Consider the following 18,387-nt stretch of genomic DNA (forward strand, 5'->3'; position numbering starts at 1 on the left):
GTCTTGATTCATCAGGAAGCAGCTTTGATACAAATATCTCGAGAAGTGTTGAATACAGACAAGAATCCAGGACTACAAGATTCAATCTGTTGTTGGATGGGATCTCTGCAGCTGTGTGTGTTGTTAACCCAGCTGGACAAGGACCCACTGGACCTGAGCATTTCCTTTTGAAGCCCATGTGAGAAATTTCACCACATTAAGTCTTTTACAAGTGTCACCCTAGAACAGCTCTAGTGGTGTCATGAATTTTTAAAACAATTGATGGTCCCCAAGTGAAGGATGAGACTCTAACTATAAACTAAATGATGTGACCCAAACCCACACACAAGTGGGTCTTTGGAAAATATAGTAAGTTGCAGGTGTTGTGAGAGGAGGAATGATCTCCCCCTGTCCTTTAATTTGACCAAACTTAAGCTCAGCAGGGTAGCTCACTTGAGCATGGGGATTGTTTTAGATTGGCTTCCAGGGACAAAGGATCTGGATGAAGCACATGTTCACTGAGGAAGATCAGAGTTCAGTCAATTAAACAGGAGTTTCCCTAAGAGAGGACCGGGTGGCACTGGGAGAAGAGGGGAACAATTAGCAGTCACCTTTATTGCCAGTGGGGTGAGGGTGATGCTAGTGATTGAACCCAGGTAGTCCCACACAAAATATGTGCCCTCTCAGATCCCACAGTTATACAGAGCATGTGTTCCTGATCCCTGATCTATCACCCTGGCACCAAAATAGTCTTAATTATTGTTGCTTTGCAAGAATGTGCAAGTCAGGTAGCATCATTTCAACCCCACCCTTGTCACCCCACTACCCCACCACCTTAGGATTTCTTTAGTCATCTAAGGCTTATTTTTGCTTTTGTTTTCATTTTGCAGTGCAGGGGAACAAACCCAGGGCCACACACATGCAGAGTTAGTGCCTGAGGCACACCCCAGCACTATTTACGACTTTTATGATTCCATATAAACCTTTAGTAATTTTTATTTGATGTCATTGAAAAAGTTTTGTTGTCATTTTAGCTGGAATTGAATCAAATCTATATATTGATTTTGCCAAATAGAAATTTTTTACCATGCTACCGTCATGCTTTTAATGTATTCCCCTCCCCCCGCCTCTCTCTCTCTCTCTCTCTCTCTTTTTTTTTTTTTTTGCAGTGCCAGGGATTGAATCCAGGCCCTCACACATGCAAGGCAAGTACTCTACCACTGAACCACATCTCAGAGTGCCTGGAGAATGAGATTTTTATTTAGAAAAAAATTCTGGACAGGTCTGGAAAATATGCAAATGCAAGTCAATAATTTGTTAAAGAACTAAACAAAAGCCATGTCAATATAATGGTAGGCAAGGAGGCAACATTTTCCTTCAAGGAAAGAAATTATTAAACATTTTCTTTTCTGAACGGATCAGCAAGAGCCTAAGTGCTTGCTGACATATAAGACTGGGGAGGAAGTCAACTGATTTGCTTGCAAAGATTCTTGGGTTCTCTGAATTGCTCAACTCTCTAACCATGGTTTCCCCAAGTGAGAAATTAGAAATGTTCACCAGGCACAGAAAAGGAGCTCAACTCTTGTGGAAGGGAAACAAATGAGAGCCTGTAATACAGTTAAGACACAGTCCAAGTTGATGAGAACAGTCTAAGGTTTGGTAGTAGACTCAGGATATGGCTGATGCTGTCGGTGCCTTGAAGTCCCCAGAGTCCCAAGGACCCTGTCTTAGGAAACAATAGCTGAGAGGTGGAAATGCAAACTACTCCTGGGCCAGAGGAGCTAAAAATGACCAGGATTGGTGAAGAGCAGGGTACGTAGAGACACTCTTCAACAGTGGCACCTGGTGGCATCCAGAGGGAACTGTATGGTGGAGAACTGGGTGGTCATTTATAGCTTGATACTGGGGTCCTCTGAGAGTAAGGCAGAATCTAGCGGTTTTTTGAGACAATTAGAATAGGAAGTGGATAGGAAGGAAGTCTAGAGAAGAGCAGAAAGGAGTTTCCGTTCAAAGGGCTGAGGTGCTCTGAAATTCGTGTTAAAGAATAGAGAGGAATCACAACCGTATTTTCATTCTGGAATCTTACAATTCATTTACACACTGAACAACCATTAGGTGTGCGGTGCTACCGCTATTAACATAAATCTCCTGTTCTTGGAAAGAAAACACTTTGGGGTGAGCCCAGCAGTGCTCACCCATATAGTTCCCGGGTAACTGTGCAGTGCCGGAATGGAACCTGGATATCCTGTGTGCAGGCAGGGCCTAACTTCCAGCCATTTGAGCCATCCCCCAAGCCCAACAAAACATGTGAAACAAAGATGAAAATTACGTTTGATATAATGCAAAGTTTTCAACGCAGAACATAAAACAGAACCTATGTACGATCATGTTCACTATCAAAACTAGGATCATAGGAGACTAAAAAGAAGCAGGTTGGTTATCAAAAACTCAGTTTCCCTCACGTTCTCCAACACAGCATAGTCCAGCTAGTGGGGGATGTTGCCTTCAGTTTTCTTTCCTTTCTATTTTTATTTTTTTTTTGGTGGGGTATCTTCCAAGTAGTGCCCATGGGGTCTAGGTGGGGTCACTCCCAAGATATTTAGCCAGCCAGGCATCTGTCTTTTAACCATGACTTCAACTTTTGAGACAGCTCCCTAAGTGCCCTCATTATCTGCAGCATTTGTGGTGGGAGTGGGTAGAGGCCACCCTTCCCTCTCAGTGCCCCCCCCCCCGCCCCGCCTTTCCTTAATGTTCACCTTGGCTTACAGCCTAAGGTATTTTGTCTTCTCCCTAAGAGAAAAGGAGAAATGACTGGGCAACACCCTGTTGAAAAAAAAAAAACTGGCACAAAAACTAAATCACCTCTCCCCACCCCATCCCTGTCTTATCCCTGTGTCTGCCCTCAGGGTGGAATCTTTCTGACTTGGTTGTCTAACTCTGCAGCCCATTCTTTGAGTTGGAGGCCTGTGTTCCCTGATGCATCTCCATCCTGCCGAGAGAAGACCTTCAGTTTGGGATTTTGGAAATGAGAGGAGAAATTTCCTATTGTGTCCAGGCCAGGGCTAGTTTCCAAGCCAGATTTGTTCTAGAACATGCTCTCAGCATAGGCCCCATGACCATTCTAGATGGGGTGACTGTGGAGCTTGGGGCCACGATGCTCAGTAGGGTCCTTATTTATAAGTATTTCAAGGTGTTCTCTTTGAACTAACAGTATGTCCACCTTTGCCACATGGAGGGAGGGATGCAGACTAGAAAAAAAATGACCTGGCCTGATTCAAGGACATCCTGAGAACCATGGATAGGCACAAGCATGCGTGGCCCACCACCTGTCTGTCCCAGGGATGGAAGATCTTATCCTCTCAGAGCCCTCCTGGAGAGCTTCCTGGAGGTGAACCCCATGGACTTGAAGCTTAGCTGCTTCGGGGAGGTTGTGGACAGGAGAATTTGGTGGAAGGGAGGAGTTGGGGGAGAGAGAAGCAGCTCTTGCTCCCCTGCCATACAGGCTTCTCCAGCCTCCAGTCCACAGATACTACACTTGATCTTAGCCAAAAGGCCCAGAAGTGATGCGTCAAGTCCACAGAAAGAATCCGCTGTCACAAGAGGTACCCATGTCCCCTCTGTCTCCCCTCTGCACCTAGATGCAGTAGTGGATTCTGAAGGCCTCCAGGCTGCTCCCAGGGAAGCCAATATCTCCACCCATTCCCTGCATGCCTGCAAATTAAATGCCAAATCAATAATAGCCTTCTGGGGAAAGTGAAGAGCAGCAAGAGCCAGTGGCACAGAATGCCGATACTTCTGTCTCCTTGACCTTACTTGTTCCAGAAATAAAAGTTTCTCCCAGAAGGAAAAATGGTGATAGAGACAACCTCTTAGAGGGCTGGAGAGAGAGTACAGGGGATATGGTGCTAGCCACACACGTGGCTGACCCAGCTTCAATCCCTGCACTGCATAAGGTCGTCCAAGTCTAGCCAGGAGTGATCCTTGAACGCAGAGCCAGGAGTAAGACCTGAGCACCACCAGGTGTGGCCCCCAAAATTAATTAATTAATTAATTAACTAAAGTAAAAAAGAAAAAAGAATCCACCCCTTTGGCCACCCCCACACGGCACAGATGCTCTCTCTGGAAGAGATGTGAAGCAAGACCTCAGTGGTGTCTCTGCAAGGAACCCGTGTCTGCACTGCTCACTCTTGACTCTACTCTGCGTGGGCATGTTTCCTTGAGAACATGCACAGCCTTGTAGAGAGGAGTGTGCTCCAGGGAGGACTCAGAGCTCCCTGGAGATACTCTTACTCTGGGAACTGTGTATCAGTTTTTCTTTAATCTTTGACTGAAAAAAATCTTCAGCTTCTCCAATGTGGGGAAAGCGCGCCAACTAGAGGGCAGCTGGAGAAGTGAAGAACTACCTCTCAGAAGCAGGCTGCCCTCCCCTGCCGAGCCTTCCTTGCCTCTGGGAGGCTTCAGAGAAGAGAGGCCCAGGAGATATTATGCTAGTGAAAAGCAGAACAAATGTTCTCAATTATTTGCACAGAAGGAGCCTGACCCGACTGATACTTGAAAAGGAAGTCCCGGTGGAGGTGTCCCACATGATGCGCCTTCCTTTGGCAGCTCTGAATCTGAAAGTGTCTGGAAAGCCAGTTCACAGCTTTTCCCTTGCCTGGTCAATGCTGAGGCAGCTCCTGCCTGGTGTTTCCAGTGGGAACAATCACTCTGCAAAGGTCTTTGTGTCAGCACCCAGGTTTATTCTAATCATGCCCAAGAACACCCCTGGTACTGCTCTGTGTGGAGCCCTGTGAGGACGGCATAGCTTTGCTGTTCTGAGGACAAACAAACGTACTGAGGACAAATAAAACGGAAATCATGGAATGGCAGTTATCTCACCCAATCAAGGTGAGCCTTCCTCTTGACAGAAGTTCGGTGGCCAAGTGATGCACTGTAGCAGTTCTCGAGAGAATTTCCAGCCACTGCCCACCTGCTCCTTTACTTCCCCACCACCATTCCTAGCAGCCTTTGGAGCTAAGAGCATGATCACGCAGTGAAAGAGAAAGGAAGTGAGGCTTCAGGGCACACAAAGAGAATCTCTGGACCTCAAAGGTGCTGGGAGCCTCAGACCCACTTCAACACCTTTTCCTCCAATGGAAATGCCATCTCATAAGGAACCTGCCCCATCTCGAGGCTTACCGAAGCACACACTTTCTCTTCCTTATGCCCCTTTATGGTGGATTGTAGTAAAAGACAAGAAAGGCTGTGGCATTGCCTACCATGTGCTAAGCCCCAGGAGGCTTTAATTTTCCCAACAAACCTGCAAAAGTGAGGCATTCAGCCCAAGTGTGAATGAGAAAGTGAAAATTCGGTGAAACCAGGCACCATGCTCAAGGTAATTGGAGCTACGGGTCAAAGCTAAGCACACTGCTTCCCTCCATCCCGGCACTCTTTTTAACTCCCCTTCTCTCATCTCACCACTCATCCCAGAGGCAACGAGAACCCTAGCTTGACATCTTGCATGGCCAATGGGGCCCACACACAGAACCAACAGCAGGAATGGCAGGGCTGGGAGGAAATCCAGGGGGCCTTGCAGAGCATAACTGACATGGATGGGACCCTGGAGGCATGCCCTGGAGGCAGAGACCCCCACTGGCAGCACCTCCAAGGGTGAAGCCCCAAAATGGGGGCAGGATTCGACCTTGAAAAAGCAGCACATCTCAGTAGGCTTCCTTAAGGTGGGAGGTTAGCCTGTTGCAGATACAGAAACAGGTTAGTATTTAATTAATTCATGGTGCCAGGAAGCAAACCCAGAGCCTCACACATGCAAGATACCATCAATCATGCCTCTAAGTAGGTGGACGTTTAAAAAAAGACTAGAGCAACCGAATTGATGAAGGTGATGCAGGCAGGTAGATAGGAGGGCCCCCTTCAATGAGTTTTGGGGATGTAATAAAACCAACATGGGATTTAAAGAAGGTACTTTGTCACTATTCCCAAAGTAGCAAACAGCATCATGGCCAGACCTACTTTGCAGGCACGGAAAGTGAGGCCTGATCAGACTCCAGCACAATCTCAGAGAAGGCTGGGCACCCCACCCCCACCCCATCTGAGAGAAGTTCCAGAAGGAAAAAAGGATCATGAAAAGGACATGAAGGTGGAAACCAAAAGTTCCAAGCTCTTGCCCTTGACAACGCCATGGCAACAGACTTTTATCTACATAGAAAACCTCGCATTGTTAGGAAAGTTGGGAGAAAAACTGTATAACCAACTCTGCAAAGGCCAGGGGTTGCTTCCTCATTCTGGGGGTGGGTGGCATCCTCCTCTGAGATGTGGGATGTCAACTCCCTCCCTTTTGGAGAAGCCCACATTCACTCTTGAAGGTTTTTCTCTTTCCTTGTTCAAAATCTTTAAATGCTTTACTTCATTCTTCATCTCCTGAAAATTTTTCCTGTGAGGGAAGGTGAGAGACCTTGGTAAGAGTTTGTACTGAATTTCCTACAAAGAGCAGTTCTTTGCATCAGCCAGGCTGCTGGCGAAAATAGGTTGCATGCCCTGAGCACTGCTGGTGTGGCCCAAAAAGAAAAAAAAAAGATTGCTTGAACTTTGCCCCCCAAACCAGGCTCTGAGTGACACAGACTATTTCTACTCAATAAGGTCTTTGTGTGATATCCACAGAGGCAAAAGGACACAGGTGGTAAATGCCACCTGGTCCTCGGATGCCGCCCTGCTTGATGTTGCTGCCCAGCCCAGAGCTCCACTCTGCTCCCACTCCCTGGTGCGGACATGACCTTGCTTTCACAGCTGCACGCTCTGGTTTGAGAGGCTGAGACCAAGCCCGAGAATCTGCATTTCCAAGCTCCCAGAGGTAGTCGCTGATGTGGCTGGGGTCAGTGTGCTTTGGGATACAGTTATGGTCACAATTCAGAGGAAACCAATATAAGCAATCTGGGAGTTGGCACTGACCTTCTTCCCTTACTCCTTCATCTGGGATCTGGCAAAGAGAGACCGGGTCATCCTGTCCTGTGGCTTAAGATCCGGAAGCACGCCCAACTTCTCAACTCTCCGCCTTGCCCGGGGAGTGGTTCGGTCCCTCTACCCGCTGCCATCTCCTCACTCATGCTTTTAACCCCCTTCTCGCTCCTTGATTCCATCCACTGTCACGCCTGTGGTTCAAACCATCTGTGGCTGGAGACGAGCTTTCCTGTGGCAAGAAGAGGGTTTGCTAAAGGGCCTTGGCAGGAGGGAAAAGGGTTTAGCCACTGTCCCCTTATAGTGTTTCAGTTGAGCTTTACACATAAAAAAAATAAGAGCCTCTGAGGTTCTCTAGGTCACCCACCCAGTAAGAACCCAAGCACAGAGGCCAGTTGTCAGCAGTTCACTGTAGAACTCTCCAGAATCAGACATGGCAGCTCTCTCCAGCTCTTCACTGTGGGCAGTAGGCAGTTGGCTGAATTCAAGCCTATGTTACTGTAGAGAGTAGGGCTTTCTACCTTCTAAAACCCATCTCTCTCCTGAAATATATCCCCTTTGCTTGGCTCATCATTTTGATGGAAACCCCATACATAATTCATACATATAAACAAAAAGGTCAACACTAAAACAGATGAAATCAATTCATTGTACCTGGACTCCCCACTGCTGCTTTTTGAAAAAAGAAATTTAATTTGGGGGGAGCACTATTAAACTCACAGCAAAATTGGTCAGAAAGGACAGGTTTTCTATATAACCTCTGCTACACTCACAGTCTCCCCAAATCAATGGGTTCTGACAAATGTATAATGCCATATGTCTACCACTGTCCACTACACATACTAAGTTTACTGATCTCAAATCCTGTCTGCCCATTTATCCTTCCCTGCCCTGCACTCCTACTCCTGCTAATCACTGATCCTCTTTCTCTGGCCTCCTAGTTTTGTCAGCTCTGAAACCTCAGGGGATTAAAATAAATTCCATGCCACTTCACTAATTTCTCTTTGTAATGTTAGGTCAGGAATTAAAATAAAAACATGGCAGGTCCAGGCTGCACAACTTGAAGATGATTCCTCATTATCTTCACACATCAGTTTCTTCAATAAAATGAGAGAGTGGGATAGCAAATTATTATTTAGCTTAGCTTAATATAATTTAGTTTAAATTTAATAATTGATCCCCAACAAGAAATAGATGAATTTTGAAACATAGAAGTCTGTCCCTTTGGGAATGCCAACTACACCTCTCAGAATGAAATTTCCTGTTCTATTGCAAGCTAATCCATTGGGGTTTTCGTTGTTGCTGCAGCTGCTCTATGTGGGCTGGTTTGTTGGTTTGGTTTGGAGGCTACACCCAAACAGTGTTTAGGGGTCACTTCTGGCAGACTCTACCTGCATACTTCTGCCCACAACCTGGAGAAGTCTATGACCGATAGGCAGTTGTGTTTGTCCTCCAAATTTTTTCTTTTTTTTAAGTCATACCTTATAATCATGCAATATATGAAATAGACAAGTCACAGGCATATGAGTGCAGAAAGACCAGTAAAACCTAAAATTCATAAGACTGGATCACTAAAAATAAGGGCTGTTGAGAAGAAGGAAGATGACTCTAAAGCTCTGCAGGGGACCAAAATGATTCTGCCGTCCTGTAGCCTCCCAGATACCTTCCACTGCTCTCTGTCCCCATCACTCTCGGTGGGCAACAGATAGGCCCAGGCAGCAGAGCTAGACTCAAAAAAGGCCCGAGCTTCATGCTGAGACTAGCGATGTCACTGTCCATCCTTTAATTACAAAAAAATATTCCCATATGTTTTTATTGAAGGCTCCAGCTGAGTTGAATAAGAGGGAACCTATAGTATTTTGTATAGTAGATTACACTTCCATGTATTGATGTCTCACCATTTTATCAAACCTTTAATTAATTTTGTTTTCCTATATATATATGTGGGCTGGAGCGATAGCACAGCAGGTAGGGCATTTGCCTTGCACTCAGCTGATCTGGGTTCGATTCCTCCACCCCTCTTGGAGAGCCTGGCAAGCTACCAAGAGTATCTCACCCACAGGCAGAGTCTTGCAAGCTACCTGTGGCATATTCGATATGCCAAAAACAGTAACAAGTCTCACAATGGAGACGTTACTGGTGCCTGCTCAAGCAAATTGATGAGCAAGGGGATGACAGTGATACAGTGATACACATATGTATGCTTTCAAAAGAATGCTACCAAAGGGTATGTCCTGACACAGAAGCGAGGCAGGGTGGGGGGGATGAGGTGGGGGTGGGGAGAGGCACACTGGGATCATTGGTGGTGGAGAATGGGCACTGGTGGAAGGATGGGTGCTGAGCATTGTATTACTGAAAATTAACAATGAAAGTTTGTCAGTCTGTAACTGCACCTCATAGGGATCCATTACAAAAAATTAAAAATTAAAAAAAATTGCTACAATGAGTACTTTTAATGAATACAGGAATTTTGAGCAACTATTTACAATAATATTAGAGGAACAGGATTTCCTCTTCAAAGGACATAATTACCTTTCAAAATATAAAAGAGTTACACCTTTAAAGATTGCACTCATCTGTGAAATATAAAATAACAGAATAGGAGACTAATGTCCAAGAATAGTAGAAATAAGTACCAGTAGGTTGGCTCGATGACTTGGAAGCTGGTCTCACATGCTGGAGAAAAAGGCTGCTCAGATAGAGAAGGGAACACCAAGTAAAATGTGGTTGGAGATCCCGCCCGGGAAGGGAGATGTGCGCTGAAAGTAGACTAGAGACTGAACACAATGGCCACTCAATACCCCTATTGCAAACCACAACACCCAATTGGAGAGAGATCAAAAGGGAGTACCTTGCCACAGAGGCAGGGTGGGGTGGGGGGGAGATAGGATGCACGGGAGGGATACTGAGTTTATTGGTGATGGAGAACGGGCACTGGTGGAGGGATGTGTTTGTGAACATTGTATGAGGGAAAAACAAGTTCTAACATGTGTGAATCTGTATCTGTACCCTTGTGGTGATTCACTTATTAAGGAATGAAAAAAAAAGAATTACTCTAGATGTGAATAAAATACAGGGCAGTTGAAAAATAAAAAAAAAAGTTACACCTTTATGCTAAGAATTCCATTTACTCAATAATAATTTCATGGCTTCCATTCTGGTTATCTATTAGTATATACCAAAGTACCCAATAACTTGGTGGTTTACAATGTTCACCCTTATATTATCTAGCAGGGCTCTGCAGGCTGATGAGGGCTCAGTTGTATGACTCTTAGACTGGTCTCATCTGGGGTCCCTCAAGTTACTGTAGTCAGAGCAGCAGAACACGTCTTGAGAAAGTAACAGTGAAGCTTTAGGCTTTTGCACTCACAAACTCAATAGCAAAAATGTCCAACAATGCCATCCACAAATAGGGTCAGGAAATGGACAGACAATTTCTCAAAGATGATAGACAGATGGCCAACAGGCATATGAAAAAGTGCTCATTGCCACTCATGATTAGGGAATTGCAAGTCAAACAATACTGAGATGTCATCTCACACCAGTGAGAATGGAATATATCAGAGTCTGGAAGCAGACAGTGTTTTCAGGGTTGTGATGAGAAAGAAACCCTCAACCACTCCTGGTGGAAATGTCACTTAGTTCAGCCTCTATGAAAAGGAGCATGGAGATTTTCCAAAAATATTAGGAATAGAGCTCCCACATGGCCCAGTGATACCACTTCTGGCATGATCCCCAAACCCCAAGAACATTATTTTGAAAGGACATGTGCATACCTATGTTCACTATTGCACTTAGTACAATAGCCAAGATAAGCAAACAACCCAAAAGTCCAACTATGATGAAGGATCAAGAAATTGTGGTATGTATGCACAATGGAATACTGCAGCTCCCAGGAAGAACAAAACCATGCAATCTGCAAAGAAGTAAATCAGAATGAAAGGGATCAATACAGAGTGATTTCTCACATAGGTGGAACTTAAAGATACATAGCAAATAAGCAACAAAGAGCCAAAGGCAACAAAAGAGGAAACTGATCCACACAATGAGCTGGTGGGGCTGGGGGAATTGACAGGGAGGGGTTGTTGGGGTCTGTAGGGGAGGGAGGTGGGCAAACACTGGTGATGGGTGTGATTTGGGGTTATATGCATGAGAAACTATTAGCAGTATTGGAAATCACAGGAGCTCAATCAATTACAAACTTAAAAGAGAAAACAAAGCTCTAAGCTTTGGCAGATAAAATGCCGAGTTAAGGAGGGGAAGGAAGAGAACTTGGGCATGTGAGAAATTGCGTTTAAGGTCGAACATTTCAATTTCCTTTAGCTTCCAACCCAGTTATGACTGAATAATAAAAAATAAAATCACCAGTGACCCGAGCGGCCGCACATGTACAGCCCCTTCGTTGCTGAACGCCCATGATCCTGGAGGCCATCTATCTACTGTTGGCACCAGCAGCTTTTTGTAGGAATGCCTCTAGACTGTGAACTAAGCTATGGCCCCATGCTGTCCCAGGAGGGGAAAGGATTTTCTCTCTCAGCTTTTCCTTTCCCTGGTGGTGGCGTGGCGACTGCCATCTTATAAGGCCCACTAAAGAGAGGTATGAACTTGCACTGATGGGATACGTGGGAGATCTCGGGATTGGGGGGGCGTTACTGGTGCCGAGATGTGACCTGAGTGGCTGCATATGTGTGACCCCTCTGTTGCTGAATGCCCATGATCCCGGGAGCCACTAAACAGTGGTACGATCTTGCACTGATGCAATTTCTGGCAGAAATTTCTCTGGACTTAATTACTAAAATACTAAAATACAGAAATCCAAAACCATGCAGACACTACTGTGGCCGTGCAACCTCATTTGCTTTTCATTCTCAGCAATGGAAAACAAATTATCAAATGTTGCCTTTTCAGCAGGTCTGATTTTTAGGGAAAAATTCCAAATAATAATAGTGAGTTTTCTGTTGAAATATTGAATTTAATCAAAGTAAAGAGAAAGTAAAGTGAAAATCATCAGCCACACAGGCGGGGGGTGGGGGTGGGATGGGAGGTATACTGGGGTTCTTGGTGGTAGAACATGTGCACTGGTGAAGGGATGGGTGTTTGATCAATGTATGACTGAGACTTAAGCCTGAAAGCATTGTAACTTTCCACATGGTGATTCAATTAAAAAAAAAGTTAAAAATTATAAAATAAAATCACCATAGTGTAAAGGCCAGAGTGTGGACTCAAAAAATTCCTAAATATGGGTGCATTTTGACAGTATGAACATTCTTCCTTTATTTATTCCAAGCACTTTGCTCCAGCTAGAAATCAGGGAGTAATAACTCTTTCCTGAAGCAGGATCAGAAAGCACGTGTGGAAGCTTTCATTCTGATCCTCACATCTGAGTGCACAGTGAATAATTACTGCTTTCCTCTTAAACCCTACTTGAGTGACATTTGAGTACCACCAACAGAGGAAGCAAGTTTGCAGCAGACCAAATGCATAAATATCGCCTCTGAAGGCACAACAAAGGCTGGGCTAAGATGTCCATGGGGGAAACCATATTTCAAAGGCACCTCTGTGCTCCTGGGAACATAACTCTGTCTTATCATCCCAGCCACAATCCCATCCTCCTCTCATCTTCGCACAGATGCCTCCACATTCCACACCTCCTCTTCTCCTGCATCCACTTTCCACCTCCCCACTCCAGCACTGTACTGAGAGGTTCATCTAGAACTCTCTTTGCTCAGGCCCTGGCTCTCGGCTGACAATTTCTGGAAGGAATGTGGGTTGTGGCATTTGCCCTACATTTAGGAAGCAGTAAGCAGTGGTTTGAGAATGCAATAGGGAGCAATAGTTCAGTGGGCATTTGTCTTGTGACACTGGACCTGGTTCAATCCCAGTATCATATATGGTCCCTTGAGCACCACCAGGAATGACTTCTGAGCACAGAGCCAGGAGTAAGTCCTGAGCACTACTGAGTGTGCTCCACCCCCAAAAATAATGGGCATCAGAGAGATCGTACATGGGTTAAGGTGTTTACCTTGAAAGTGGTCAAGAAGGCTGGAGTGGTAGTAAAACACCACATATGGTCCCCTGAGAACTTCCAGGAATAATTCCTGAGCACAGAGTCAGGAGTAACTTCTGGGTATCGCTAGGCGTAGCTGCAAAACAAATCAGAACAAAATAAATTAAAGTGGCCAAGCCCCTGTTTGAGCACCTCATAGGATTTCCCAAAGTACTAGCAGGAGTGATCCCTGAGCACAAGAGCTAGGTGTAAGCCCTGAGTACAGTCAAGTGAGGCTCAAAAAAAAAAAAAATAAAAAAACAAAACATATTTGGCCCCCAAAGTAATTGTAGGGATTTTAATGATGACAACCCCTGCCCCCTTGCCGACCTAGGTGTAGCAGTTCTGGGAAGGTGAAGACAAGCTCCAGGAGGGGACAGAGGAGCAGGAGTCCATGGCTGTAAGGTGACCCCAAGGGACAGCAGATGTGAAAGCATGGCAGAGCCTCAGTCAGCGGTCCTGAGACAAAGCCCTTCTAAAGGATTTCTTACAGAATGGACCCAATGTTTCTGGTTCTTTTGTCCCCACATTTCTTCTGACATCACTATTTCATGGGAACCCTGAACCCTTCTAAGCTATAGAACTTCATGATTTTGTCTCAAAATAACAATAGTAATATAACTGCAGTGAATATTTAAGAGATATATGTTAAAATTTATATCCCCATGTGGCAGAAGATCAAGCAAAAAAGAAAAAAGACCTCAAACTAAAAGAGAGAGAGAGAGAGAGAGAGAGAGAGAGAGAGAGAGATCTTCAATTATCTGCCCAAAAAAAGAGTTAGCAAAGGTCAAAATTAAGCTCAGTCTCACGCTCTAGCAAAGCCCACGCTCTCTCCCACTCAGCCAGGTGGCTAGGGGTGGAGGCCAGCCCAGGACAGCCCCTGTGGGGCCTGCTCCCTGCAAAACCATGCTCTCCCCTCTGGCCTGAGATCATCTTCGCTCCCAGAGGCCACAGCAGTAGGGATGGCAGATGGCACACGGGGTTCACAGCTATAACTGTGCACTTGAAGCAATCCTACAAAAGGAATGTTGCTGTTGTCATTTTCCTACTGTGCTCCAGAATCTCAACCTCCCTTTGGAATACCAGGTTCAGTTACAGCTAGCAGGTTCTATAGCCCTCATGCTTGCAAGGAAAACACAAAGGCTGGTGGAGCACAATGAAATCTGTTTATCCCATGGTCCTCAGACAACTGAATGCAATAAACTATCAGTATGGAGTTTTGAAATTCTTTGTTTCTCATGTGGAAACCCCTTTCAGCCTGGACTTAGGGAGAGGATATTTTGTCTTTTACCACCCAAGCCCTGCTGCTCTTTTCTGAGCCACTGTTCTCCTTGACGCTACTCACCCGCTGTGTTGTCTCTCTGGAGTCCCACACCCTTGGGAAAACAGCAATCCAAGTGGCCTAAAGACATAAAAATGAGGAGTTTAGGTTTTTTCCTCTGTTAGATTAGTTCTGCCCAAAGAAGTTCAGTCTTCTTCACTTATTATAGGTAGCGGGTTCTACAGTCCTCATGCATCTAACACAGTGCCTGTTCAGTAGAAGGGGTTAAAGAACTAGGATTAACATTCCCAAATCAAAGAGAGAACTGGGGAAAAACCAAAAAAAAAAAATTAAAAAAACCGTTCCCAAATCATTTCAAGGGTCATGCTTTGAAAATCTCCTTCCAGAACGTTATATAACTGAAACCCAATCATGAACAACCTTGTAACTGTGTATCTCACTGTGATTCATTTAAAGATTAAAAAAAATTAGAAGGACTTGGTAATTATAATTACTTTGGGTACATGTGAGAAATGCATGAATATATAAAATAAACTTGTCAAACTCATTTTACATTTAATTAATGTTATTTACAAATGCATCCGAACCCCTTGTGCTCTCCCGAACCCAGCTCCCCATCTCGCCTTAGAGCGAGGCTCAACACACCAGGCAGCGAACTCTGCATGTGACCCCTGCTGGACATTACTGGCTGTTTTGTAAGATTCGGATGGAGTGTCATCAGAGGGACCGAGGCCAGGCCGAGTCGCAGTGCCATTGGGCATGGAGCCTCGGCAGCTCATCCACTACAGGGTGCTGCCCGCTGGCCACTGGGTGACCTGGATCTCAGCATGGGGGTTTGACCTCACACAGACCCTTCATGAAGGGGTCCTGCTCTGCCAGCTGCTCAACAACCTCCGGGCGCATTCCATCAATCCCAAGGAGATTAACCTGAGGCTTCAGATGTCCCAGGTGCTGCCCAGAGATGCAGGCAGCGCATGTTTGTTAGCATGCGATCATTACAACATGCCAGCCGACCAAAAGTTTGCTTTCAGTAGACTGGGAACACCCGTAAGGACGATTAGAGGCCGCCCTAAAAGCCTCTGTCCATCTTGGAGAGCCTGGCAAGCTATCAAGGATATCTTGCCCTCGTGGCAGAGCCTGGCAAGCTACCTTGACGTATTTGATATGCCCAAAACAGTAACAATAACAACAATAATGTGCTCTTTGTGTTCCTGGAGCGACCAGACGCCGTTGGGCTGCACTGACACCCGACAGGAACGAATGAAGATATTATTGGTGCCCGGTCGAGCAATCGATGAACAACGGGATGATAGTGATAGTGATAGTGATAAATGCATCTTACTTTAAATAAAAAATATTTTCAAAATTTAAAAAGAACAAAATTTCCTTCCACCTCATAGTCTACATCATCCTACTTGAGTGTCTGAAGAATAAAGCTAATGTGTTACAGAGAAGAAAGATCAACTACTAACCCACAATGCTAAGGACTTACCATCCAACCTTCTAGGTCCATCCTTCCTTCCCTTCTTCCCTTCTTCCCTTCCCTTTTCCTCCATTCCCTTTTCCTCCCTCCCTCCCTCCCTCCCTCCCTCCCTCCCTCCCTCCCTCCCTCCCTCCCTCCTTCTCTTCCTTCCTCTCTTCCTTCCTTCCTTCCTTCCTTCCTTCCTTCCTTCCTTCCTTCCTTCCTTCCTTCCTTCCTTCCTTCCTTCCTTCCTTCCTATTTACCAAAATAGCAAGCTCTGAAGATAAAGAAATGATAAAGTACAGGCTTCCAGTTTAGGCAGTAAGAGGCATAAAATGTTTTTCCATGCATCCTGCAAGGCATTCCCATTCTCATGTTCTTTAGGAATCCAAGAAAGGGCTCACTTACCCTATTCGGGAAAGACTTCATTTGGGTGTGAGAGGGTGAGGAGTAGGAAGAGACACAGAGGATGATGCTCACAGCACAGGTGCCTCTGAACACAGTTCAGTGGGACTGGACTCTAGGCAGAAGGAAAGATTTGCCTGATACATTTAGGTAGACCCCAGGTAGTGCTGCAATAACACTAACCATTCCTTCATAACTCGCCAACTTTAGGTCTGTTAGACTATGAGGCCTAATAAGCGGTGTTGGGAATAAATTTTGAACTCAGAAGGACACCCTCTCCTTGAGAAAAGCATCATTGTCAAACCTTTTCAACACAACAATGAACCCATCCCACCCCTAATATTTACCGTCAATACTTGGTGATTGATGAAATCGTGAAAGTACTATCTACAGTGGACTGGAGCGATAGCACAGCAGGTAGGGCTTTTGCCTTGCACGTAGCCGACCCAGGTTCGATTCCTCTGTCCCTCTCGGAGAGCCCGGCAAGCTACCAATAGTATCCAGCCCACACGGCAGAGCCTGGCAAGCTACCTGTGACGTATTCGATATGCCAAAAACAGTAACAAAAAGTCTCACAATGGAGACATTACTGGTGCCCACTCGAGCAAATCGATGAACAACGGCACGACAGTGTTAAAGTGCTGCTATCTACAGTAGTGCTTCTAGGATTTTGTACATGGCAACATCACCTGGGTGGCTTGTTAAAATGTCATGATGCCTATGGTCTCATCAATAGACCAGAGAATAGGTCCGTACAACCACTCACTCCTAAGCTGGCAGGGACGTCCAAAAGCTCCTGGAAAATGGGAGACCTAGAGGAGCAGGTTGGGAAAGGCCGGGCAGTGCCTGCTGGCTGCCACTTCCCTCACTTCCTTCTCTTGTCTGTGGCTGAGACAGCCCAGTGACAGAAGCATTTTCAGTAGGTATTGAAGTTGCCAGTGACACTGACAGAGATGGCAGCTCAGTGTTCAGTTCCACCCCGGGGCAGCCCCCTGCTCTGAGCCAAGTATGGCACTAACTCGGGGCTGCTCCTCTGAAGTCACTTCAAAGAGCCAATTTGATCCTCAAACCACCATCCACCCCCCGCCCAACACACACACACACACACACACACACACACACACACACACACACACACACACACACACACACACACACACACACACACACACACACACACACACACTCTAGTTCCTTTCCCTCGCTGGCAGACAGATTCCCATGCTCCAGCACAGTTTTGTCCAGCGCGGTTCTCCTAGTGGTTGTGTACGCTGCCCCCTTCAGGAGAGCCACAGCTGTCTGTGGTGGATTGAGGACAGACTCCACCAAACCTTTGCACCGCTTTTCCTCAGAAGCTTGATTCCATCCAGCTCAGAATTTTCAGAGCTCTGAGAGTAAGTCAACAGAGACACTGAAGTGCAAACCTTGAAAAGGTCACCGCAGAGTCCAACGTCATAGAAATTCTCATGGTAGATACAGGAGCACTGTGGGTAAGAGATTCCTGGAACGTCACCAAACCCGCTGGTGCTTCTACCATGCTCCAGGCCTACGCTCCTGTCACTGGCCTTACTGGCACCCGGTATGTGTCTCAGTGGTTCTCAGACTTCTTTTACACAGGTCCAAATCTTTCTTGTTCTAGGCTTCCCTCTCTGACTCTGTGACATTTAAGAGTATGAACATGCTTCCCACTCCAGTTTTGTAAGTGCATTTACACCATGTCCTTTGCCTATTCCATCTCCTTCCCCTTCAGGGTGAAGTCTGCATGGGTATGATGAAGCACACATGTGAGCCCTTGGCCACAGGAGGGTGTCAGTGAAGCGGCAATGACCTAAGTTCAAACCAGAGATAGCTCTGATTGTGCCAACTCTCACTCAAAAGCTTTCTCTGCCCCATTCAAAAAAGCAAATGAGCTGAAGGCCAATTAGAAGAAACTTCAACTTCATTATAGTAAAAATTCAATGAGTCAATTTGCAAGAGTTTATGTGACAAACATATTTACTCTCCATGGCTTACTCACATTGGGAGGGGGGGTTCACACATGACACAATAGTATCATTATAGGACACCATGTCTTATCAAGACTATCAATTACAACCAATGGAAGGAGCACCAGAGACATGAGCATACTCTCTTCTTCACTAGCCCCCACTCTGTCACATGCTCTTATAGTAATAATATGAAATTGTAGTCTTAAGTACATAGGCTCATCCAATGATGTCTGGTTTTTGCTATCAGACAAAACATTTGACAAAATTCCTCTCA

General features: G+C 45.6%; 1 pseudogene; it reads right to left on the reverse strand.

Moving 5' to 3' along the window:
- Nucleotides 1-3,434: 3,434 nt before the first annotated feature.
- On the reverse strand, nt 3,435-3,544 carry LOC129401163 (U2 spliceosomal RNA; annotated as a pseudogene).
- Nucleotides 3,545-18,387: the final 14,843 nt, after the last annotated feature.

Source organism: Sorex araneus, chromosome 1 (genome assembly GCF_027595985.1).
Source record: "Sorex araneus isolate mSorAra2 chromosome 1, mSorAra2.pri, whole genome shotgun sequence".
Taxonomy (NCBI): Eukaryota; Metazoa; Chordata; class Mammalia; order Eulipotyphla; family Soricidae; genus Sorex; species Sorex araneus.